Source organism: Amphiura filiformis, chromosome 1 (genome assembly GCF_039555335.1).
Source record: "Amphiura filiformis chromosome 1, Afil_fr2py, whole genome shotgun sequence".
Lineage (NCBI taxonomy): Eukaryota > Metazoa > Echinodermata > Ophiuroidea > Amphilepidida > Amphiuridae > Amphiura > Amphiura filiformis.
The window spans coordinates 82,808,996-82,834,537 of record NC_092628.1 but is presented as its reverse complement, the minus strand read 5'-3'; the positions used below and the strand labels follow the sequence as shown (position 1 = coordinate 82,834,537).

Genomic DNA, 25,542 nt, shown 5'->3' with positions numbered 1-25,542 from the left:
GGGCCCCTCTTTTCTGTTTTTGAGTTTCCAGGTTCTTCATTTTCCAGTCCACATGTATTTTCTGATATTTTGTAATCATTTTAATCCATTCGCTCTGTCTCGGCAGAAGAAAAGGCAGCAATTCAAGCCTACCGCCCACCTTTTTAGCTAGATACTTAACCATCCCTTTATCATTACAGCTAGTATCAGGATATACAATTACATGTACATTGACTCTCCAGCAAATGTTATATAACATTAATTCAAGCAAACTCCTCTATGTCAATGACATTGCAGTGTTACAATGACATTGCAGTGTTAATGAACCCATAAATGCAGTATTTTTAATATATGAAAATGTCAAATGTTGTCTGTGAGACTATTGTGATGACATTATGGGTAAATTGAGCCTTTACTACTCAGATTGTGAGTACACTTTTCAGGTGAACAATTTGGTTTTATCGTATCATCAAGACCAAGATGAAATATTTAGCTTTGACCTGGGGAATGGGTGGGGTATTGAAGCTATACTGTACACACAGCCCCCCCCTCCGAAGTGTAAAGGCTTGTTTTTTGACAGGAAATAGATGTTGTTACATATTTGATCACTCAGGAAGGACTGTGTTCACTATCATACTTGAGTGCCCCCGCCTACTCCCCTACAGTGGCGTGGCCATGATTTTTTCAGGGGAAAAATGTTGACGAAAATGGTCAAAATAGTCTTAAGAATCTAAGCTTTTTGAATATCACAGCTGCTAGCATCCCACATTGGGAGCAAAGGGGGGGTGGGTAGGATATTCCACAGGTGGAGCAGCTGCCCCCTTGGCTATATCACTGCTCCTCCACCCCTGGGGCATTCACATACCGATCCTTTGTTATGTGGTGCCACAATTAACATTTAAAACAAGTCACTTTTTCACCAACACCACCGTTTTGTTCTGTTGTGTCCATTTTCTCAAAAAAATTTAAATGACAGTTTTATTCACTTCATATCCTTCACTTTTGAACCAATCCTATTTTTTTAAACACTTGCTTGAGATCACTGTTAGAGCCTCTGGAGAAAAAGCCCACTCGTAGATAATGTGGTCCTGATCCGAGGGTAAAGTGCATCCAATAATTGCTGATTTAAAACATAAATTAGTGTTCCTTCCATCCTGATTTTACCTGAAAATATTTTTCTGCCCCTGTTCACCTGCACACTCACATGACAATACCTCAAGTCAATTGTTGTGACAAATGTGTCTGCTCTTAAATGTCACAATAGCACACACAAGTGTATAGTTTGCTTAAGTAGGATGGGATGGACTATGGAATTGATTACGTACAGCTTGTCCATCGTTGACCCTCAACACTGCATCGTTATCTTTCCAACGCATCCACAAGGCAGCACGATGATGCACGATGAGGCGCTCTCATGATGAGAAGCTTTGAATTGTCCACTCTTTGCAAAATAAACTTGTTATGATCAGTTGATCAAGAAAACAAGCATGTTGTGTGTGACCGGCTGGCTGAGCGCAGACTGTGTGCTGTTCATGTTAGATTGGATAAAATGTGATTAATTCGCTTGAGAAAAATAGACAGTGGTGGCGCTAAGAGGGGGGGGTTGGCAAAAACCCAAATTTTAATTCGCTTGAGAAAAATAGACAGTGGTGGAGCTAATACGGAGGGTGGGACAAAAAACCCAAATTACGTAAATTTCCGCTTTTTGCAGCAATTATACCATTGAGGAGAATTTAAATATTTTATAACATTCCAAATGTTTTGATATGTGTTCATAGATACATTCAAGGGAAGAGTTATTAAGTTTAAATGATTGAATTTGTGTCAAATTTGCCATGATTTTAGTTTTTTGTAACAATATGGGCTGTTTGTGAGAATGCAATTAGTTTCATCCAAATGTAATTAGATGTCAATCTAGGTAACTAATGTCAATCTAGAGGTAACAGAGTGGAAAAAAAATCAATATAAAGTGTTTTTTCTAGATTGCTGGATGCCAGGAAGATGGAGAAAATGTGAACAATGCAAATCATGCTACACCAATCTTTACCGTTTTCACATTGTTTGATATGCAGTATTTACTCCATTAAATGCCCGGGGCATTGTATTTCAAAAAGGGGGTGGGCGTTTATTAGAAATGAATTTTCATAGAAACAACTCACAAAATATGACTTCCGGAATTCGTGAAATATGACTTCCGGGTTGAAATTCAACATGGCGCCAACCATACAGGAAGCACATTTTATCAGAAAATACTACCAAATTAGATCTGTAAGTGCATTTTTATGCAAGAATGCGATATATTTAAAATATATGAACATGTTAACTATAATGTGGTGATGAATTTGATGGAAATGTAAGTTAGAATAGGATTTGTCCATGCAATTTTGCGATCATGACATGCCAGTTTTTTAGAACTTATTTATGATGCTTACATGCTATGGCATGGAAATATTCTGCATTTTGGTCACAGTTTCTTTGAAAAAAGATGGGGGCGTTTAATAGAAAGGGAGCATTTAGAGTAAACATGGTACATTATATTGAAATATAGATGCAGACATTTATAGAAAAACTGGTGAAATCAAAAACAAGTAAAAAATTGTGAAAATAAGCAGTGTGCATGATAAATTTTACTACAGTATTTTCTCAAATTATTTTTTTATAGTTTCTTACCAGGATGTTGCAAGTCACTTATGAATATAATATAATATAGTTAGTGTTTAAACATGCCTTTTTATCGTACGCCATGGAATAGAGTAAAGATTATGAGAACGCTTCCGTCTGAAGATCTGTCCGTCCGTCCTGCCTTCATTGTGAACAATTATTTCTCAATAATTGTGTTTGTATGCAATGTCAAATTGGAGGGGCAAGGGGTATCATTTTTTCAATCAATTTAGTATCCTTTGTGTCGTTATCATTATAGAATAAAAATTCCTTTAAAAAAGGAATGGGGCCCCCAATGGGAGCTTTGATGTGAGATGCTGAAATCCGAGGGGGGGCACTCCCACTGTGAAGGTGACGCGTATGTGTAGGGCTGTTAAAACCCCCTTTTTCACCATCGCTGTCACCAAAAGACCCCATTACCAGTACATGCTGTGTAAACCAAAGACCCCATATTTTTCCTTTAGATCTATCACCCAAAGACTTTGAAATAACAAAGCCATTTGAAGTCATTTAGAACTAGAAATTCAATTTTCGAGGCTTCTTTAGGCTCTCACACAAAGACCCAATAAAAAGTCATTCTCACCCAATGCCCCCCCCCCCCATAATTTAGATCCAAACGGATCTACTCTCTCAACCAATGACCCCATATTCTGTACATTTTGGTCTCCCTGAATGCCAAAAACCATGCTCTCACACAACGTTATAGGCCCTACATGAAATGTTAAATTGGGGGGGGGGCAGGGGGTATCATTTTTTCAATCAATTTAGTATCCTTTATATTATGGCATTGTGTTGTTATCATTATAGAATAAAAATTCCTTTAAAAAACAACAAAAATCCTGTTGACCCTGGCTGGAGAAAATTATAAACGACTGCAAATTAGTCTATGAGTAAATTGTAGGTCAATGAATTATGCAAACCACACAAAATAACGTTGCACAAGCCAGTGATCTCCTTGCAATACAAACCGCACAAAATAGCGTATGATACGTTAGGCGGTCTACTTGTTAAAAATTAATTTGTCTATATTTCTTTTGTGCCCCTATGACAGCATGCTGTATACAAGCAGGAAATGTTCATGCAGGGCTCAAAATACATGGGGGCCAAGGGTGATTCGCCCCTAGGCTGACAAAATAGCCTCCATGAAACATATTTTGTCATGTACACAAGGGCTAATTTTTGGAGATTATGTTCTAATTAATCCACATCATAAAAAAAGTCTTTTAAAATGCTCTGGATTAATGCTTATGTTCATATGATGGAGTGCTAGGCCTTGTCATCAGCGCACCTAAGACAGAATATATGACTGCAAACTGTAACGCCCAGCAAGCACTTGAAGTCTATGGTAGCACCATCAACCATGTCACGGACTTCAAGTACATTAGGTTCCAAGGAGACCTAAAAAGAAGAAAAGCACTAGCCTGGGCCGCTTTCTGGAAACTGGAAAGCCTTTGGAGAAGCCCATTCCTGCCAATCGAAACAAAAATCAAGCTGTTCGAGACAACTTGTGTTTCCTGTCCTTCTGTACGGGTGCGAGTCATGGGTAATCACCAAGGACATGGAAAACAAGATCAATGCCTTTGCAACATCTTGCTACAGAATCATGTTAAACATCAAGCGTGTGGATCGGATTCCAAACGAAACCATCTACAATCTGACCAACACCACTCCATTGGTTGCCAGAGTCAAGATTCAACTACTCAAATTTTTTGGCCATATACTGCGTCTTGAAGACGACAAGCCTGTGAAAGCATAGACTCTGAATCAGAGTCATAGACTCTGAATCAGAGTCTATGGTGAAAGAATATGCCCTTTATATTCCACCACATGGGAAGAGGAAACCGGGACGGCCACGCATACTGTACTTACAGTATGTACAGCACCTCCTGGGAGATACTGAAGGATGCTGCAGCCAAACAAAATTGTTTCGCTTGCCCAAAATCGCAATAGTTGGAGAAACCTGCTCCGCAGCCGACTGATGATGATGATGATGATGATGATGATGATGATGATAGGAGTGCCCATCTCTCTCTCTTAGCAACCTTCCATTAATTACCGTAACCACTCGGGTATAAGGCCACCCCCCTAGATGGCAGATTTCACTTCAAAAATGCAGGTGGGCTTATAACTGGGGAAGGGCTAGTCAGTGCTTGAATTTAAAAATAAGAACAATCATCCCCCAATGGTATATGTGACCATCCACCACAAAATGGTAGTAAAGTCGGCTCTAAGTCATTTTCTGTTTATTGCAGATTATGAAAAAATTCCCTTTCAGCTTTAAAATGACACCTCAACCAGCTTCATGGGACATCTGGAGGTGAAGTTATGGTTCATCAAAGGTCAAATTCATAATATACTTTACATAGATATCCATATACTGTTGTTGATTGTATCTCAAAATGGAAAATGCAGACTTTACGACCAGTTTGTGGTGGATGGGCACATATATGCCCAATGTACCAGTAATTTCTATCATCTACATATATGTATGTAAATTTCTTTAAATTGTTATGCTTCCGTCAATTGCAAGCCCGGCTACCATGGACCCGGGCACAGCTGGGACGTAGCGGGGGAGATTACCAAAGGCAATTGTAATAATCCCCGCTATGCCCCGGGTATTGTCCTGGGTACCGGGGCACAAATTGTGGGTGAAACCCCCGGTACTGTCCCCGCCCATGCCAGCCGGGTTTCAAAGTGCTGTATTAATTTTCAATGTTTTTAATCAGCAAATCCAAAATTTAAGTATTTTCATGGCCCCGCTACCGGATGACTGATTGTACATCCCAGGTACAGTCCCGGGTACCGGGGACGTACTTTCTGGTAATTTCAGGGTGACAGTCCCGGGTATTGTGTCTACAGTTCCCGGGTCCCTGGTAGCCGGGCTTGCAATTGACGGAAGCATTAGTGTGGAATGTTAATCATCAACTGATATTTTTTTATATTTGTTCTTAAATATGAGAGCAAAGCATTGATTGTCAGAACTTTAGTACTGGGCTTATATCTGAGTGCACCCTTGTTCCCAGAATGTTTTGAAAATTAGGGGGTGGGCTTATAGCCGAAGGTGGGTTTATACCCGGGGTGGTTACGGTAAATATTTATCATACTATTTTAAAATACTTAAAAGTTTTTGGATGTCAAATTATTATCTCTAACCACAGACCCTAGGGTCTGTGCTCTAACATGGCTGCCAATTGAAACGACTTTGTTTCATGTGTGTAATGATGAGGTATTTTTCTCAGGATATTTTACTCTAGTACAAGTGTAAGAGCTTTTTGTGCCCCCAGCAGCCATCACGCTGATCACTTATCAGTGTTTCATAATTATAGTAATGGCAGCTCACCATTCAATACATTGCAGAATGTGTATTTTCATTGTGTAAAGAAAGTAATTTATTTAAGATTATAATTGTTGAAACCACATGTACCAATTAAAAAAGAAAGTAAACCAAAAAGCAAACAAACAAACCCTGCAAGATTTTATGTATTTGCTGTTGCTTAACGCGGCTGTGTACTCTAGCCATTGTTTCTTTCTCAAAATTGAGTTTTTATGATATGTTTGTACCTTGTTATGTTTTTTATAAATACAAGGAATGAAAATCCAGATTTGTAAACTCCAACTGCAATATTTTAAGGATTTTATTTCACTATTCCACTCGTGTTTGAAATTGAAAAGGAAAGAAAATCTTTGTTGTACCAGCAAGGTACACGCGCAACAACTCATCGCGTTGCTATGATCGCGCAATTTGTTAACGCACAAATACGCGACGCAAACGCGACACTTATCTGAATGCGCGGCGCATCTTATGGAAACACCACGGAAGCACTGATTTCACAAAAACCTAGTGGTCAAATGGCTCCGTTTTAGCTGATAAAATGTGGGGTTTTTCAAGTTCTTTCCCCCGATTTAAATATCAAGTTATGAATGGATTTCGCTCAAACTTCTCAAGGGGCTGTGGATTTACCCGATGTTTACGTAATATAAGTTACAAAAACGAAAACTGTCGCATTCTCCTGTGAGATTCGATGAAAGTGCAAAATGTGACCACTTTAAACTTCAACAGCCATTATTTCAATGTTCATTTTCTCGGTAAAATGACGATTTAGGTAATTACGATAACTCAATAAATACAGCATCTATAGGTAAGCAAATATGATCATCGTAAAAAGCATGATCGACTCAAGAAACGGTTTTCTCACTTTTTTATATTTTGGTCTATTTCGATTTTGGGCATCATTTTGTGCAAATAGGCGTTTTGAATTTTAAAAAGTTCATTTTGATGCCTTATATGGTCAATATCTCAAAAAATAAGGCCAATATCAAAAAAATAAAAAAACGTTTTTGGAATGGAGCCTCAAGATTGAGCTAAAAACAAAATAAAATATTTTGGAAAGAGTGTTTTTTGTTATGATGTACCTAACAAATATTGCCAAAAACTCACTTTTTGTGATTTTCTTCAAAATTGTTGTTTTTACCCCAAATCTGTATTTATATTAAGATTTATTGATGTCTTGCCTTCATAAAAATGTATACTTTTATATGTTTTCTGTGAATAATTACAAAGTTATTGCATTTTTACTACACGCATGTCTGAGAGTACACAGCCACCTTAAAGGTGAACCTCATTGAAAATAAAGTTATATATCAATGGAAAGCTTATGATGTCAGGAAGCAGAAAAGAATATTTTTTATTTGCATAGCGTACCAGGCTAGACATAATCTCCATGCAAAGATTGGATTTTGGCACCCCCCCTAAATTACAAAACGAAATCGTTCAAATTGGGCGCTTTCGTTGATGACGTCAGCCCAGGGACACACAGTTACTTCCGGGTTTGATTGTAAACACAATGTCCGTGTATTACTGTGGCATGCATCGGGCCAATGCACTAATTCAGTCATTGTCAACTTACTTTACATGAAAAATATCTTCAATAAAATAAGAATAATATGAAGGAAATATCATGATCAAATTAAGAATGAAGTTCCTGAATAAAGTGTGGATTTAAAAATGGGAAAAGTGCTGGCGGGGTGATTTGGGATAGGCCAAGCCATCCACGATATGCATAGGGAATATTACAGTAAAGCACGAAGAGCGTAAGATTAGCCAAGAACCGGAATGAAAACAGATTACAAAAAATAACTGCTAGTGCTACCAGTTCAGATCGTCACACCAAGTTGAGATGAACTTATCACAATGAGAAAATGAAGGAATAGAATAAGGTACATGTACAGGATTTTTTAATTATTTCTTAGCTTTACAACCGGTCATGTATGATAGGCGAACTCGTATATAGATACATACGGGATGAGCCCAGTGACTGACTGAGTCTCACTACGCCGAGTGTTCAGTATCCGCGACTGTACTGTACTTGCAGACAAAATGACCAATTTGATTTTCACATTCTGATATTTCCAACTTATTGCTACTTCATCAGCAAAATTTATTCCTGTAAATGTTCCAAATATAAGGGAACGATTGATCAAATTTGCTGAAACACCCCATGAAACACAGAGGAGTAAGCCCCGAAGCGAGTCGCTGTGTTTGTGCATATCCGTCCCTGCACTTCAGCAGCAATTTACGCATCGTGTTCGGTAATCCATAAAACATGAATGTTTCACTTTTTCAGTACCGTACACTGATTGTACTATCATTAAAGAATCATGACTCAAGTGACAATATTTTAATTTTATTCAGATTTCAGAATTCCATCAAATAACGGTCTACTAAGCCTAAATTGTATTTATTTTATAATAAAGTATCTGCCCGAGTATCTGTTTCTTTCAATCGCGATTGTGTGGAAAGAATGTATTACCGCAATACGCTAAATATGAAAACCTTTATATGGGCTGGATTTGATGAAATCGGCGGTTTTTATTAATTTTGGATTACTGCAAGACGATATTTTTTAATCAGACATTTTACAATGAATCAAGAATATATAGGAATGTCACAAACAAGTATTTAATTTGTTATTCGATCATGTTTATTCAGTCCATGACATCGGTAGCAGCAAGCATTTGCGCATGGGATTGATCCCAGCTTGAAATTCAAACTCAATTACCCAGTTATACCCAGCCAGTTATGACTAATTTTGTCAAGAATTTACGGAAAATTTATGTGTTGACAATAATTCTATTATTTCTAATATATATAGAAGGAACCAGCAACTTGAAGATTCCTCTAATTTCAAGCTTTATTGTGAAAATCAGACTTGCCGGGCAGCTTGCAAAAGTACAGGAAGCAAGTCTTGTTTACACGCTTCCGAGTAAGATCACGTGATGCGAACCCTGAGCTTACGTCACGAAAGCATTCCCAAGGTCATAGACGATTGATTTGGGTGCTTTTTGGGCCTTTAAAAGCGACCAAAAATTCAATCATTTTTTAATTTTTCAGCTTTATTGGCCATCAAAAAAATCGGAAAAAATAATTTTTAATATCCTGACATCATAAGCTTTCCATTGATATATAACTTTATTTTCAATGAGGTTCACCTTTAATAATATTTAGCATCAATGGTTATGTTCATGGAAGTAGGAGACACATGTTGAGTTCATTGAAACAAGTCATATAAAACCACACCTCTTCTTTGAAAGATGGAAGCAGTCCAGACATTTTCAAATACTAGTATATCAAAGGAAACTTGAAGATCATGATGTTTTACTCTACAATCTCTGTACCTCCCACGCTGTACCTATTGTTGCATGAATTCCATTAAAAATGTGTGTGGGGGTGGGTGTGTATGTGGGGACATACAACCCGTTAGGGTTAGGGTAAACCCTCAGTCAGATAAGCCATTAATCCTAACCCTTACCCTAACAGGTTTTCGGACTGACAGGGGTTCGGATTGACAGTGTTTTGGACTGACGGGGATACCCTGTGTATATTAGTGTTTTAGAATAAAGTTAACTTAGGGTTAGAATTAAAGTTAGCCAGGCCCATAGCCAGGATTTGTTTTTGTGGTCACATTGGAATTGGGACTTCCCCTCTTTTGTCTCCTCGACACGAGGACTCCTCGTACTCTGTGGCTACGGACCTGGAGATTAATACTTGGGGGAGGTGGGCAACGAATGGAAAGGGTGGCACTAGGAAGGGCGGCACTGCTTATCATATTTTTTTCAGCTGGAAATGGAAGCTTAAGTTTTGATAAAATGAAAAAACACATCAAAATGTTGGAACTATACTTTTGTTAGTTTTTAAGCTCCCAAATTCAGTACAATTGTGCAGAAGAATAAGAGTTTCTACACATTATTCAGTGGCATGTTGATCAAAGTGTAGGTCATTTGGTGACAGAATAGGCCAACATAGGCTTATAGGCCTATTCTATCACCAAAAGATCCTCACTTTGATCAACCTGTCACCGATTCATGACTCGGAGACTGGAGTATTTTGCATTGTTATTAGTGGCAAGTCCGCGTCTAGAATGAAAATGCCTACATGTACATGCAAAGACCATTGCTGTACCCGGTATTTATTAAATCCTGCTGGACAGTGGGGCTACATGAGCAAAATTACTGGTAAAAGTGCAATAAAGCAAGGCCTTAACATACCCTCTATAACATAATTTACCCACCATTTTATAAAAAATGTACTCCATATTTTCTGAATTTGATACATTCCGAAATGTTCCATGTTGAAATGTATCCCAAATCTGCATTGTTGCGTATCAATAGAGTTGAGTCTACCCTATGGGCAAGTATATAATAGTACAGGAACCTGAACCATATCTAATTGTTGCATCTCACTGGTATGCAGGTCTTTCAGTCTGAAGTAGAAAGCTTAACCTTATAATGGTCTGACATCTTTTTTACCACTGTAGGTTGCATGTCTACTGGTCTTTGAATAAACCTGCTACATCAAGACTTGCTGCGCAGTAGACACCGTCCATTTTTTCCTGTAATTGAGACTGTGTGGGAGGCTAGTGTTAATATCATCCGAGATACAGATTGCTGCACAAGACATCTCTCATGTGGGAATAGCACGAGGAGTAGACTGTCTTTTACGTTGTTTCACGGTAAGAAAGGATATACAGAAATGTTTGTTATTTTGTTTGTGTGTACGTTAAGTTGTTGCAAGTGTTGTGCTTATGGTTTTTTTTTTCAATCATATCTCACAAACATGTGGGAAATGAATAATTTATGGAGAGTGTCTTTACCACATGTACATGTGTGTGTTCTAGTATTTGAATTAGAGCATATGATTGATCCGCAACCTGTTCTTGCCAGGAAATCTTGATGCACACAGGTAATAAAAAGAGGTGGCAGTGTTGCATATAAATTGTGCATTATTGCCAATCTGGCTTGAAATGTGGGGGGGGGGGGGGACTTTCAGCCTGAATTGTCAAAAAAGTGGCTGAAAAGAACAAAAAATGGGCCATTTTTCAGAAAGGTGGGGGAGGGGGACACATCCCCCTGTCCCCCCTCCAGATTGATGCCCATGAAATTGTGTAAATTTGCTGTGTCTTTTAGATAACATACCAACACAACACCCCACAGATTGCACAGTAAGAAAAATACTGACAAAGTGGAAATTTTGCACAATTTATTTTTTGTTTTGCAAATTTTAAATTTTTCACTTGTTTTGAAATTTGCGATTTTATAGAAGCCTAAACATTGACATATAAATATAAAAAGGAATGTATTCTAGGCCCTGTTTTAACAAGCTTTATGATTGATCTTACGATTGATTTACCACACATAACTCAGAACTTTTTCCACTTTTACTGTACATACACATGTTGTTTTATTGAATGGAAAGGAATATGAAATGGCAAATAAAATATTGACTTTGAGTGTGATACAAGAATATACCTCATGAGTCATGAAAAGGCAAGTTCGGTATTTTCATGGCAAATTCATGTGGTATATTCTCGTATCATTTTTATTCTCGTAAAAGCATCGTTCGACTATAATTAGCGGTTGTCCGGTTTTCCTGGACAACCAAAATGAATGTCGGACAAACCAAAATGCTGACGTCAGTTGTTTGAGGGACAACCATAATGACACCGATGTTTACCGAGTAAGCTTACCGGTAATATAAAATCTTAAATCTTGAAATGTTCAGAAGAAATCATGAAATAATGTTGGTTATTGTAGAAAAACTCCCCCTATCCCATAAATTTGCATAATGACATTAAAACATCAGAAATATGAATAATAAATAGCAAGGATATTTTATAAATTTTTTTTATAATGAAATGAAATCAACAAATCATGTTCCTGGGCTAATACTTTTAACTTTAAAATATTAATTAAAATTTCCAAAATTTAATTAGTGTTATGATATAGCACTACTTATAGTGTGAATATAGGGTCCTCAATTTGCACACAAAATTACCACAAAAGGCAGAAAAAGATGAAAAATTTGCGAAGGAAAAGTGAATTTCAGGGAGGGGGAGATATAATGTAAGACTTGAGGTTAAAATGTTGTCTCATATGAAGAGTTGAAATCCAGTTGCAACCGAACTTGTTTTGATGGGGGTCAGAAGTTTGGGGTGCCCCATATATCCACCTGTTGCTCTACCACTGATTAAAATTTTGTCAAATTAAATCAAATTCCATGCAGATGACAGTTCTACTTATTTGTGTAGGATGCTGCATGGGTATTGGGTTATCCAATACATTCATCTGCCCGTTTCTATGGTGATAGTTTCTAATAATGAAAATTTGAAAAACACTGAAAATTTCACACATTTCACACACAATTTCAGTTTGACAAATTAACATATAGTGACGTTGTCGGAAATGAAATGTCTTCTAAAATGGGTCCCATGGTAGATTTCATATTTTGTAATAATATATGAATATATGTCTCGCTGCCAACCAGAGGATTTTCTGCATGGTTTTTGTGAAAGTTTGTTACGGAAAAGAAGAAAGTGTTTTTTTTTCATTGATCAAGCAGGTCTGGTCTATTATCTAGTACTACATTTCTGCAGACATGTATGATGTAATAAAAGGATGACATTAAGATCTATTCAAAGAGAGAGAGTGCTTAGCAAGTAATGAAACTTGACAGGTAGGCAGATTTATTCAATTATTACAGGCTAAAATTAATCAGGGATGTAGTTATTCACCATTAAATTTGTTCAGCTTATAATAGGTGAAAAAAGACCCATAACATGCACATATAATTTATATACATGTAGAATGGCATGCACGCAGTTGGGCGCTACACTCATTCAAGTTGTGTGTTGCGCAAGGGCTTAGGCAGCCAGCTGCCAGCCGTGTAGGGAGTGTTTTACACACCCAAATTTGTTAATACACACCCAGTTTTTGCCCACATGGCCTATACTTTGTACACAAATCTTAAATTTACACACCCAGTTTTTTGAATTTACACACCCAAACCTTCAAATCCTGCCTAAGACCCTGGTGTTGCGTAATGCATGACTGGCGCAAATATATGTGAATTTATGTGAGCGCGAGTTGGTACTTTATTGACGCGTGCAGTAACGAGAACCGAATAATTTCGGCCTATAATAAAAAAGAACAGTGATTTATAGTGCGCTACGCACAGGCACACCCCCTAGACGTTGATCCACAAACCTCGGCACACTAGATAGTATTAATAAGCCAAACAAACTTTAGTCATGATAAACAGGCATTGAGTTTTGCAATGTGACAGGTGTGCTGTAAATCGCACGCCTGGATAACCCGAGGTGTGCTTTTAGGTGTGCTGCAAATCGCACACCTAAATAAACCAAGGTGTGCTTTTTTCAAAACTGGTGTATGACTATGATTTCATTTTCAGCTAAAACTTAGCAATTGTGACAACATACATGTACTTTTTTTAAATGGCCATGGTAAAAGCTCTGGGGTAATGAATGGTGTATACTGCATAGATGTCCCTGGACTTTGGACTTATTGCTAGCAGGGTTAGCGGTGACCTGCCGAGGCCAGGGGTCCAAATTGGCAAATAAAGGGGTCCAGGCATCTAATTCTACACAGACGCACAAAATTAAGGGGTCCAAATCACGGGGACTTGCCAAATCAAGGAGTCCTGGACCCCAAGACCCCTTAAAACGCTACCCCTGATTGCTAGTGTCATTTGTAATTTTTTTTTTTAATTAGTTTTTTTTTTGGATTTAGAATGTCCCTAGAATGTCCCTGGAACTTTAGAATGTCCCTGGAATTTTTTTTTAATTAAAAAAAAAAAATTATATAAAGATTTTAAAAATTATAAATTCTTGTTTAAAATAGGCAAATTTGTAAATTATGTTCACATAATAATCTATTAATGATTTTAAAATGCATTTGTTTTGTATGCTTCTTTACTTCATAAATAGGTTGTAATGTGAACATCAATTATAAATTTGCCTATTTTGAACATGAATTTATAATTTTTAAAATTTTTGTAATTTTTTTTCAAGTTTAAAAAAAATTAAAAATATTTCCAGGGACATTTTTAAGTTCCAGGACATTCTAAATAAAAATAAAAACTTTAAAAAAAAAAATTTTTTTTTTTTTTTTTTAGGTGTGCGAAAAATCGCACCCTCGGCGTATTTTCAGAGCGTGCAAAGGGCGTCATGAATCGCACTTCGCACGCCTTTAAAACTCAATCCTGGATAAATTGATAATCCTGATTTCAAGATTTTGAAATCTAGAAGTGATAAGAAAATAATGATTTTCAAGATTTCAGGATTTTCCATTGACCTCTATATTTACACCAATGAATTAATTAATTTATTGTGTGTTGAAAATAAACATCAAAGCCATTTTTAAGCTGAATTATACTCATCACTTTTGCAGAATTTAAGCAAATTGTATGTGTGCATGCTTTGGTGCAATTCGGTTTTCTGAAAAAGTGATTCGGTATTATAAATTCAGTTTTAGCCTCATTTGATGTTGAAGCCATCACATTTACAACTAGAGCGGTTCTCGGCATTCACGGTTCTCGGTATTCGCGGTTCTCGGTAGTGTGGGTTGGTCCGTATGTGACGTTTCTGTTCAGAACCTTGTGTGACCCTTCCCCCAGAAAAAAAATCATCCGCCACCACTGGTTATAACAAGGGCCTTGTAAATGCAACTGGTGAGACAGAGCCTCGAATGACGTTTGTGTTTTCAGTCTGATTTCAGTTCCCTAACAGGTACAAAGTTTACGCATTATCATTAGGCCTACCAAGTATTGTATGTCCTATAATCTCTTATGTATGACATGGATCTTTACCATGATTGTGCAAGCCAAAAAATATCATTTCAATACCCCAAACATGCGTTAAAAAAAGACCATGTTTTACACATGCAACCTCAAGTTTAGACATATAATTTAATTTTCCCTAAACCCTCATGCACGGGAAAAATCATACCGCCACCATTGGTTATGACAAGGGCCTTTTAGGGTGCACACCAGTAAATAACCCCCACTGACTTTCTGTACAGACAGGGGCCGGAAAACAACTCAGTTCTTCAAAACTTCCCTTTCTGCAAGCAGAAGGTCAGATGACGACATCCATTGTAAAAATTAATATATGGATTTCAGGATTTTTTTCCAGAAATATTGTAAAAAGTTCAACCTATAACCCATACAGCTAACGCCACCTCACAAACAGCTTGGTGTTTCTGAAATGTAACACATTTTGAAAGTCGTCATAAAAAGTCGGATCCTGCTAAATTTACACAGACAATCTAATTTACAGGCCTAAATGATGATTAAATATGAATCAGGGCCTAATAGTTGCCTTTTAAGCCTTTTCCAATGTATTACATTAAGTCATATTGCACATTTCCTCGTTTCAAATACTGTTTTTTTCCTTCCAGGGTGTATAGCTAGACTTCTCCGTACTCCACTTGCCAATTGTGCTTCTGGCTATTGCATTTAAGCTTAAAACTCTGATTATTATTTGTGCACAATTGATAGATTTTCACATCTAATCTTTTCAGTCACCGTCGCCCTCTGTTTGTTAGCTTCCCAAGTGGACTACTGACTTTGGATTGCGGATAACTTTTTAACACGGGATTCTATGGAGAGTTAGGCCAATTTCTGGCCTAACTAAAATTGGTCATGATGTAATGCATCTTTAAATGAATCTGGCTTGTGATTGGTCCCCCAGATATCGTTATTGATTGAACAAATTCATCAGGATCGGTAGAGTAAACTAGTAAACCAGAGTTCGTAGTATCTGATCCAAGAAAATGCACTTACTGTATGCGTTTCAACAACCACTGTTGTCTTTGTCAACACTTGATGAGGAGTGACTGCAATCTACTGACAACCAACGCTAGAGGGATATGTAAAATCAGGCGGTTTTTGGCGATTTTAGCCATTAAGCCCCCCCCCCCCACCGCATAAATCTGAAAGCCCCTGTGAGCCCCCCTCCTGGAGACGCTATTGCAAAATCAATGGAGAGAAATTATACTACCTTGTTTCTTAATAAAATGTAGCGGGGTACATCAGGCAACTATGAGAGCCAAAAAGGCCTCAAATTGAGCAAAGAAAGACATTAATTTTCACGTGCATTTCAACCAAGACGCTTCATTAGTGGTGTTAGCCCTTAATGTCATATTATCATGACCGTTTATTTTGTTTTATGTTAAGGGCTGGGGTATGAGCGTTTGGACAGTATTTATTGTGGGACATTAGAGCACATCAGACATATCAAATTGCATTCTGAATACTAAGAATGTCCTGATATCAAATAATTTTGATTTTTTGAAATTCGCAATGTAATACACATTTTATGACAAATCATTAAAATTGATATTTTTGATATATAACAGTCCTCGAAGTAAATTTTATAAATTTAATGATACATTCTTTAAGTATATGTAGCTGGGAGGAAAGGCCGACGATCAATTGAAAATTTTGACCTTTCAGTATTGAAGATATGGATTCCCCAAAAAAAATAGGTCTTTTTGGGAAATAAAATCCATATCTTCAATATGAAAGGTCAAAATTTTCAATTGATCGTCGGCTTTTCCTCCCAGCTACATACACTTTAAGAATATGTCATTAGATTTATAAAATTTTCGAGGACTGTTATATATCAAAATTTGAAAAATATCAAATTTTAATAATTTGTCATAAAATTTGCATTATATCGTGAATTTCAAAAATGAAAATTATTTGATATGAGAAAGACATTCTTCAGTATTCAGAATGCAATTCGATATGTCTGATGTGCTCTCATTTCCCACAAAAAATACTGTCGAAACGCTCAAAACGCTCATTCCAGATCCCTTAAGTATATGTCATATTACATGTTTCACATTTGTACGATTTTAAATAATTCTTTATCATGTTTATAGGACATGCTCTGTTATATTTTTATATCCTCTTTTCATTCTTGAAAAGATAGATCATGCTTTTTATTTCACCCATTGGGTATTTCTTTATTAATTTGTGTTTATATGGCGATTTCAAGTGGGATAATAACTCCTGGATGACGTAAGCATAATGTTGATAGATTTAAATATCATTATAAATAGGCACTTAATAATAATGATATTGAAATAAATTGATAAATAGATAAATTAATAGATAAATAAATAAAAGATATATAAGCCTAGATAAATAATAAATAAATGATAAACTAGGAGTAAATTGCAAACATTAAATATCTTAGAGCAAATGAGCATTTAATAAGTTTTTACGACAAATATTTTGCCCCTTCTTGTACGTTTTATCATTATTTTATCTTTTACTAATTTTTTTGGGACATGCTCGCTTATTTATTTTTTATGTGTTCCTCTTATCATTTGTGAAGTATTTCTTTATTTTTGTTTTAGTACAAGTGATCACTGAGTATGTTTAACTGTGGAAATATCGGTAGATAAGGTGTTTTTTATTTCACCCTTGAGTATTATTTATAAGTGTATCAACCAGTGTTGTAGTCCTCGAGTACTGTCCTCGGCCTCGAGGACTCCTCGAGGACAGGTTTTGAAGTCCTTGGTCCTCGGACATGTAGTCCTTGGCCTCGGACGTGTAGTCCTTGGCCTTGGCCTTGGCCTCGATCCTCAAAGTCCTTGGTCCTCGACAACAAGGACCGGACAAGGACAGGCAAAATCATCAAAAATGCAGGCAAATGTTTAAAGAGTGGAAGAGTACAATCTCATGATCTGCTGTTTAGTTATAAATTAAAACTATTTAGAGAAATATGACAAGAATAGCTTTTCATTGTACCTGATTGAAATACAAAACAGTTTGTCAATATTTTGGTGCACTCTTAACTATCATCTTAGACACAAGAGGTTCTTTAGAAACTCATTGGACGCTACTGTAGGGCATGTTTCGATTACCGGGTAGGCGTAACTGTGATGAAATGAATTTCATCTATTTTGGGTTAATCTCATCAGCTCACAGAATTAAATGCGGATCAAACACATGTTATATTATAATCTTTAATACTTGTCTAGATAAGGGAACAACCCAAAAGTCCTATTAACGAAAGTCCTTCCATTAGGGAGGGGGGTTCGAAAAGTCAGATTATGTTTGTATAAAAAGTCGTTAAAACATCGGTCAAAGTTGATCTTTAAGGATTTAATATAAAATTTCAGTATTTTCTGAAGTAGGCCTACAATATTGAAATTGTAGAGTTGTTGCTTCAAAATGATTTAAAATCAATATAGTGTAGAGTACTCGCAACCTGTATTAAAATTTGTAAGTTAATTTTGTCATTGTTTGTAAGCAGCTGATTCTTTTTTATTTGAAAATCAAGCAAGTCCTAATTATTATTTTTTTCGTGCCAAAAAGGTCCGAAGAAAATATCCTAGCATTGTCGCACCCCCATCCACCATAGCGATGGCACTGTATCCTATGCATACAGGTTGAGTTTTTGATAATTAACACTTGCGTTAGAGGGGAGGGTGGAGGGGGCAGGGGCGTAGCAAGAGCCCCAGGGGCCCATGGACAAGAAATAGTGCGGGCCCTTTTAGCAGGGCCGGATTTTCCATTGGGCCAGAGGGCCCCAAAAACTGCCATGTGCATGTTATTCTTAGCCCGACAACAGCATGTTTTAGATCAAAATATGGCAAAATAATTGCAAAATTTTACGCGCTTCGCGCATATCATACATAACAAAATTCACCTTCATTTTAGGCTAAAATGGTCTGAAATTAACAAATGTCCTAGTAAGATCGGAACAAAATATGCTTATTTCCCTCTAATTTGCAATGCTTCTACCACAACTGTCGATCTTATATTAGTAGGCCCACAATTTGTAAACCCAACCCGGCCTGTTGAGTGCACATGCCTTCCGCGCGGTGAGTTTGGGGCCCCCCAAAATTTGACCTGGCCCAGGTTAATTCGGCCCTGCTTTTTAGCATCTCTATAATCATCGCTTATTTCCTTTTCTCTTTCGCTTGGGGCCCCTGAACCCTTGGGGCCCATGGACTTCGTCCACCCTGTCCCCCGCTTGCTACGCGCCTGGGAGGGGGTTAGCGTTCTAGCGAAAGGACTTCCGTTTATAGGACTTCATCAAACTTTTGGGTTGTTCTCTAAGACTAAGAAACAAATCGATATAATGAACAAGTTGGGTTTTGTTGGTTGAAACTAGGATAAAGAGTTCAATTTAGGCATGTTTATTTTATAAAGTTCTATAGTTATGCTTACTGTGCAACGTTATTTAAAGTATGTTGCGACAATATGACCCCCGATTGGGCGTGGTTTAGTATGGTTCATTATTATGAAAGTCCTTGGTCCTTGGCCTTGGCCTCGGAGACAAAAGTCCTTGGCCTCGGAGGGTTGTCCTTGGTCTCGGACACCATGTCCTTGGCCTTGGCCTTGGCCTCGGACACCAAGTCCTTGGCCTTGGCCTTGGCCTCGGACATGAGGTCCTCGACTACAACACTGGTATCAACATACATTTCACATGTCATGATTTTTCATTGTTTTATTTTAAAGCAATTCTTTATTGGGGTGCATGCTCTCATATATTAGGTGGTTTTTTTTCATGTTCCTCTTGTCATTCTTGATAGATGGCTGTTTATTTATGTCGCGTGTTAAGTATTTTTTTAATTTTTGGTCGAAGTGTATAATTATCATCACATGCTGTACGCTGTTTATTTATTTCGCCCTCATTTTCTTTACTTTTGTTTTTAGATCTTTAGTTCTTTATTTTTGTTTCTGTGAATATCATCCGAAAAGTAGGCCTTCTGCACATTATGATTTTTCCTTGCTTTATTTAACTCTTTACTGGGGTGCATGCTCTCTGCTGGGTTTTTTTCATGTTCCTCTTATCATTATTGACAAGACAGCACATGCTGTACGCTGTTTATTTATTTTGAAGCTGATATCATGATATCACACGCTATGTTTTATACCAACCGCATTGTCTGGTTAAAGACAGTTCTTGTTTTAAATCCTGAATACAATGTCAACATTCAGTTCGTTCACCTCACAATGCGGTGCGATGTTATATAACTGTATATATTGCAGGGTTGCCAAACCCGCGATGTAATAGGCCTAGGTCAATAGGATGAGTTTTGAAGATTTTCCTCGCGACAATTTCCTGTCCTATAGACACCAATTGATGGTTAAGAAAAATATTGCATGACTTCTCAACATTGGCTTACGCGACTTCTGGTAGTTTTTTATCTCATAGAAACCAACGGTTGATAAAAAAAAAATATTAGGCGACTTTTCAATGATTTGACCCAGCGGTTTGCCCTCATTTGTTTGGCAACCGTGGTCTGTGTTAAGTGAATATATTTCGGTAAGAAAATAATTATCATAGACCATGTAGACAGAACGGACAATAGTCATAGGCGCTCTCCTTCATTTTGATAAATATACTTTTACACACACACTACATTTATAATTAAAATGATCAGCCTTAAAGTTTTACCTTTTAGTGGGTTAAGCCAAACCTAAGTGGATGAAATATAAATCAACACTTCTGGCACTGATTGGTTTCCGTAGTTGTTATATGGAATCTGAGCTGTCTGTAGCTACAAAATTGTCTGCAAATCGGCTTTTGCCGGGCCTCTCTTTTCGGGCGTTTTCTCATTAAATTAGGGTCCCGTTCAAATAAAAAATAAACTGGTGTCTAGATGTAATCACAGTTAACACACCAGGAAAATTATAGAATATACAACAACCTAGTTACACCTGTAGACTGCGAACAAACATGCACCTGGCCAGACCTGGCCGTAAAACAAAGTGTTCTCCCTACGGATACCCTTAAGGGTCACACAACTATGTTTGAGCATTTACAACAGAAAAGTTATCTAAAAATTTTCCTCAAAATTTGTTTATAATTTATTTGCATGTTTGCAATCTGAACTGTTGCAGAAAATTACCAATAACACGAACAGCCAATCATGAATGTGTCTGGTTTATTTTTAGACTACACTGAATTGTCAAGATAGCTTGTTTCCGGTGCCATACAGGGCATTGCATTGGTGCTCTGGAATCATGGATAGCACATTTTTAAAAATATCATATTCTTTCTGAAGGTGCCTCACAATACAAATGTTACCGGATAGAGTGCTGAAGGTGTGACTGTGAGCGACTGCGAAACAAGTTCAAAAATCTTCAAGCTATGTTGTGTAGACTCCCACACACCCTGCACAGGTTGACAGTTAATTAGTTTCAGAGGCTGTGTCACAGATTAGTGCCTGAATAGTGCGTATTGTGTAAAGCCATGATTTCTCTGTGATACAGAAAAACGGAAAAATTCACGGAATTCGGGGTTTGCTCACAGAAATTTGAAAATGCCACAAAGTAGTGAAAATCTGTGTAAAATGTCTAACTTTTGTGTTGATTTGCAAAAAAACAACAAAGAAAGTGATAATTTAGCAGTAATCAACCATTAAACAATCCATTCTAGCATTTAGGCCAAAAAAAAATATTGTTGTGTTGCCCTCAAGTGGAAAAATGGGAAAGTTGGGTCGGACAGTCGGATTTCTTTTTTTCAAACATTCAGTTTTTTTTAAAATCCCCTTAAATATTAAATAATGTTTCTTCAATTAGGGGACATTTGTCAATTTTGACTTCTGGATACCTGTTAGACATCAATTAAAGACTAGTCTTTCAATATAATATTAATTTTAAGTGAAAAACATTGATTTTTTGAACAAATCTGTAAAAATCATCATTCCAAAAAAAAAAAAAAAAAAAAAATTGCGACCCTGATTTTTCAGGATTTAGGACCGGACGGTTGAGGGCAACACAACAATTTTTTTTTTTGCCTTATTCTAGGCCTACGATGCAAGATTCTGTCCGATACAGCTATCGGAAGTACACACAAGACAATTGATGATGCTTAATTTTAATGGGGATGTTGAGGGAAGACTACAGTAAAAATATACATATAATTATATATGACAAATTACACTTTTAAAAACATGCTTGTATGGGAATGTATGCACTTTTCAATGCTTTATAATGTAAAACGGAAAATCATGGAATCATCCAATTTGTAACACGGAATTTAAATTTTGTAACACAGAAAAATCATGGCTTTAGTATTGTGCAGGGTGAAAAATAATGTTGCCATTGTGCAGATGATCACATTCATTCATAATTTACATACACTCAAATTGAAATCACCCTGTGCTTGTGCCATTGTTTTGATCAATGTTCTAGACATGCGCCTTTTTAACAAATATGATTGAAAAGAAACATTGAAGTTAAAATGTAGTTGTCAAAAGGTTTCAACAGTTTCACTGTTGTAACAATAAGATTTCACCTGAGGGTTTGAAACCTTATGAAATTGGGATAATTTCTATCATTTAAGCTGATTTCCTTAAAATAATTTATATGTAATTTATATGTTGATAATGGTCTTTCTTTTGTTAAAAACTGGAACAAGAAAATTGAATAAATAAACCATTAAATTTGTCAGGAATTTTACTTTCTTTTGTGTGGATTTTCTCAGATGTAAATCACCTTTTGCCCCTCAAATTTAAACTTTTAATGGTTGTGGTATTTACAATTTACAACTCTTAATTTGGTTGATAATCATCTTTCTTTTGTTGATGTAAATCAACTTTATTTCAGTAACTTTGACTGCATGGTATTGCCGAAATTGATATCTTTTTTTTTTTGTTTAGTTAATAACTTTTTACAAAAAGTTTTGAAAATATGATTAGTGTGGAATTTCAGGTTTGCAAAGGTAATCATACTAAGCATTGAAGCAGAAATTTAAATGGAACTTGATAATTCAATACAAATAATTTCAATTTGTGGTTAAGTGTCAAACACTAATACTTCAGACACTGTTTAAATACTTAAAATTTACCTAAATTACTGTAAACGATTTTGAAAGTGCACAACATTGACATATCAAAATAGTTTAGCTTTAGTCACTTTAAAAAAAAATACTTACTGAAAAATATGCATGCTCAATTTTAAATACTTGAAATGGCTAGGGTGTATAGGATGAATGAGTACTTTATTTCCATAATAAAAAATCAAGCAAAATACATTGAAATCACACATTGAAATATAAAATGATACAGGATCCTCTTGAAATCAACAAGTGTAATTTAATATCATTTATCTTCAAATTAGGTGGATCAACATCAGCCTTGTTAAAACATTGTTAGGTGACACCAGGAGAAATTGTTAACAGCGGATCCTCCTTATAATCATCTCATGGACTACTGGTGAATCGGTAAAAGATGTTTATGAAAGCTAAGGAAGTGTTTTCTTCATGCATCAGTATCGTTCAGACCAGCAGTTCTGGTTTTATATATTCATCCTTATCTTAGAGATGCATTTGCTATAATTTTTTTCACTTCAAGTTCGGTAGTGATGTCAATGCTTTTTCGCGATTGCGCCGCAAGTGTGCCGACAAATCGCTCTTGTGCGTGTGAGTGTACACTTTGCGTGATTAACTTGACGCACCCGATTCACTGCTTAGGCCAACAAAATACGCACATACATCACTACCAAACTTGAGGTGAACAAATTATATCCTTGTATGAACTGAGAAAAACTATGTTTATAAACCAAATCATTGAGAACTTAGAATAGCAAAGTATTTCTGAATCTTGGGCTTGCAGCCAATACTCCAGGATTCTTGATTGTGCTCCATACAATTTCTGAGACAGATTAGTGATGAGGGTACAAAAAGCAGTGATAACCTTAGGCATATGGAGACATAACCCTAGCTTACTGGAGTTGCAGAGGTGTGACATAATCTTGGAAATATTGTCCACAGGATGGAAAACTGCCAAAAATTGAATGTTGTGAATGTGGGAAAATCTGAATGAAGTGGCATTTCAATTTCAATAGTGATTGATTTCGCTTGGTTTTGAACAAAAGGAAAATGACAAGGATTGTTCTTCTACATAAAAATGATCTTTGTGTCAGAGTCTGATCCTTGGTTGAAATTGAGTTTATTTGTACATATCCATGTTGTGTGTATCATGAGGTTGTGTGATATTTATTTTTGGTGCAGCATGGTAAAAAGTGCTTTAAAACAGAAAGTACAAACAGAAAGTGCAGACTGGAAATCGACTTATTCCCCATATTCCGTTTTCTACATCAATATGTACCCATCAATCAATTTTTTGGACCACGGCGCGAATGCAACACCGTAAATTTGATTATCATGCACTGTGGTTCCATTAGCCTGTCCTAATATCAATAGATGCATGTAGATGATATCAGAGAAAATGGTATAATGACTTCCTTAATTTACTTGACTATCACTAAGAACTACTAAGGGAGACTGAGGTGGGGTCATTATTTTGCACCACCTCCATCATGGGGGTTGGAGGGAACAAATGTCCTATCAGGACTCCTGAGTACATGATCAAGCCGCAGTGGCAGCACCAGGTAGGCCTATACATGTACATATTTCTGGTGAATAGGAAATATCACAATTTTAGCCCAAAATAGTTGGTTTTTGGTGCATTTTTTTTGTTCTGACTGGGGGAGGCAGGGGAGGGAGCAAACTGAATTATGTTATGTAACTGGAACTTAAAGTCTCTGTGTAATTAGACTTGTAGGTCATCTATTTTTCTTTCCTGAATTTCTATTTGCTTACTTGTATTCTATTTATTTTATGTATTGTTTGTATTTATGGTTATTCAAATTAATTATTATTAAAATAAATGCCCTCCAGCCATTCCCCCTTTGCACTGTCAAGCCCATCTTCATGAATAGCTAGCATCTTTGAAACATTTGTTACATTTCAATAACATTTTGAGTGATTGTTCATCATGAATCATTTCATCTTTGTGTGTTTTTTTTCACAGATCACTTTAGTTTTACATTGCACTGAACACAAGCTGGTGATGTTGTGTTCTATCATGACATTGATAGGTGGGTTGATTTGAATCAGCAGCCTAGTTAAATCATAAATTGAATTAATATTAATTGCATGGAATTGTTTACTAACTTGATTGAAATTCTGATCTAATAACTTGGGAAAACTGGCGAATTTACATTATAATTGCATGATGCATGGTGCATGTTAACAACTTGTACAGGGAGGTAAATGGCAATGTGCTAATTAATACATGGGATGCACAATTATATAACGCTTGTGTGTTGTTGTTTTTTGCTATCATCGAGGACTCTACCATAAATGTTTTAGTGATTTACTGTAAAATATTTTGCTTGTACATGTACTCTTTTCTATTTACTGGGGGTGGCTTGAATACATAGTAAGTTTGATCAAACTAGCTCATACTACTTCATAAAACAGCAATAACTCCTCATGCTTATTTTTCTGAATGTGACAGCCCGAGTCACTCATGCAAGAATAAAGATTTTATTATCATTTCATTTTAAATATCACATTTTATCTTTCTTCCACCTTTTCTTTTTGCATGGTTTATTAGCACACAATCTGTTGTTCCAAACATGTCAAAATCTGAATTTGGGTTAATTCAGGGTGTTTTGACATAGATTTCACTACAACCATACAATCTATGCCACGACGCATCAAAAGACCAAACCCATAGTAAGTTTGTACCCAGCAAACACAAAACGTTTTCAACATTATTCACAAAAGAATA

General features: G+C 36.5%; 1 protein-coding gene across 9 annotated transcripts in view; it reads left to right on the top strand.

The window, feature by feature from the left end:
• The window catches only part of LOC140154973 (endothelin-converting enzyme 1-like), a 237,286-nt gene that overhangs the window by 26,676 nt on the left and 185,068 nt on the right, over positions 1-25,542 (top strand). For 6 of the 9 annotated variants that reach the window (XM_072177711.1, XM_072177676.1, XM_072177654.1 and 3 more), the window contains exon 2: positions 10,455-10,649. The gene's annotated coding sequence lies outside the window, so the exon portion shown is untranslated. Of the gene's footprint in view, positions 1-10,454; positions 10,650-24,777; positions 24,845-25,542 lie in introns of all 9 variants that reach the window. The other 3 variants (XM_072177720.1, XM_072177682.1, XM_072177661.1) reach the window with 1 other exon arrangement.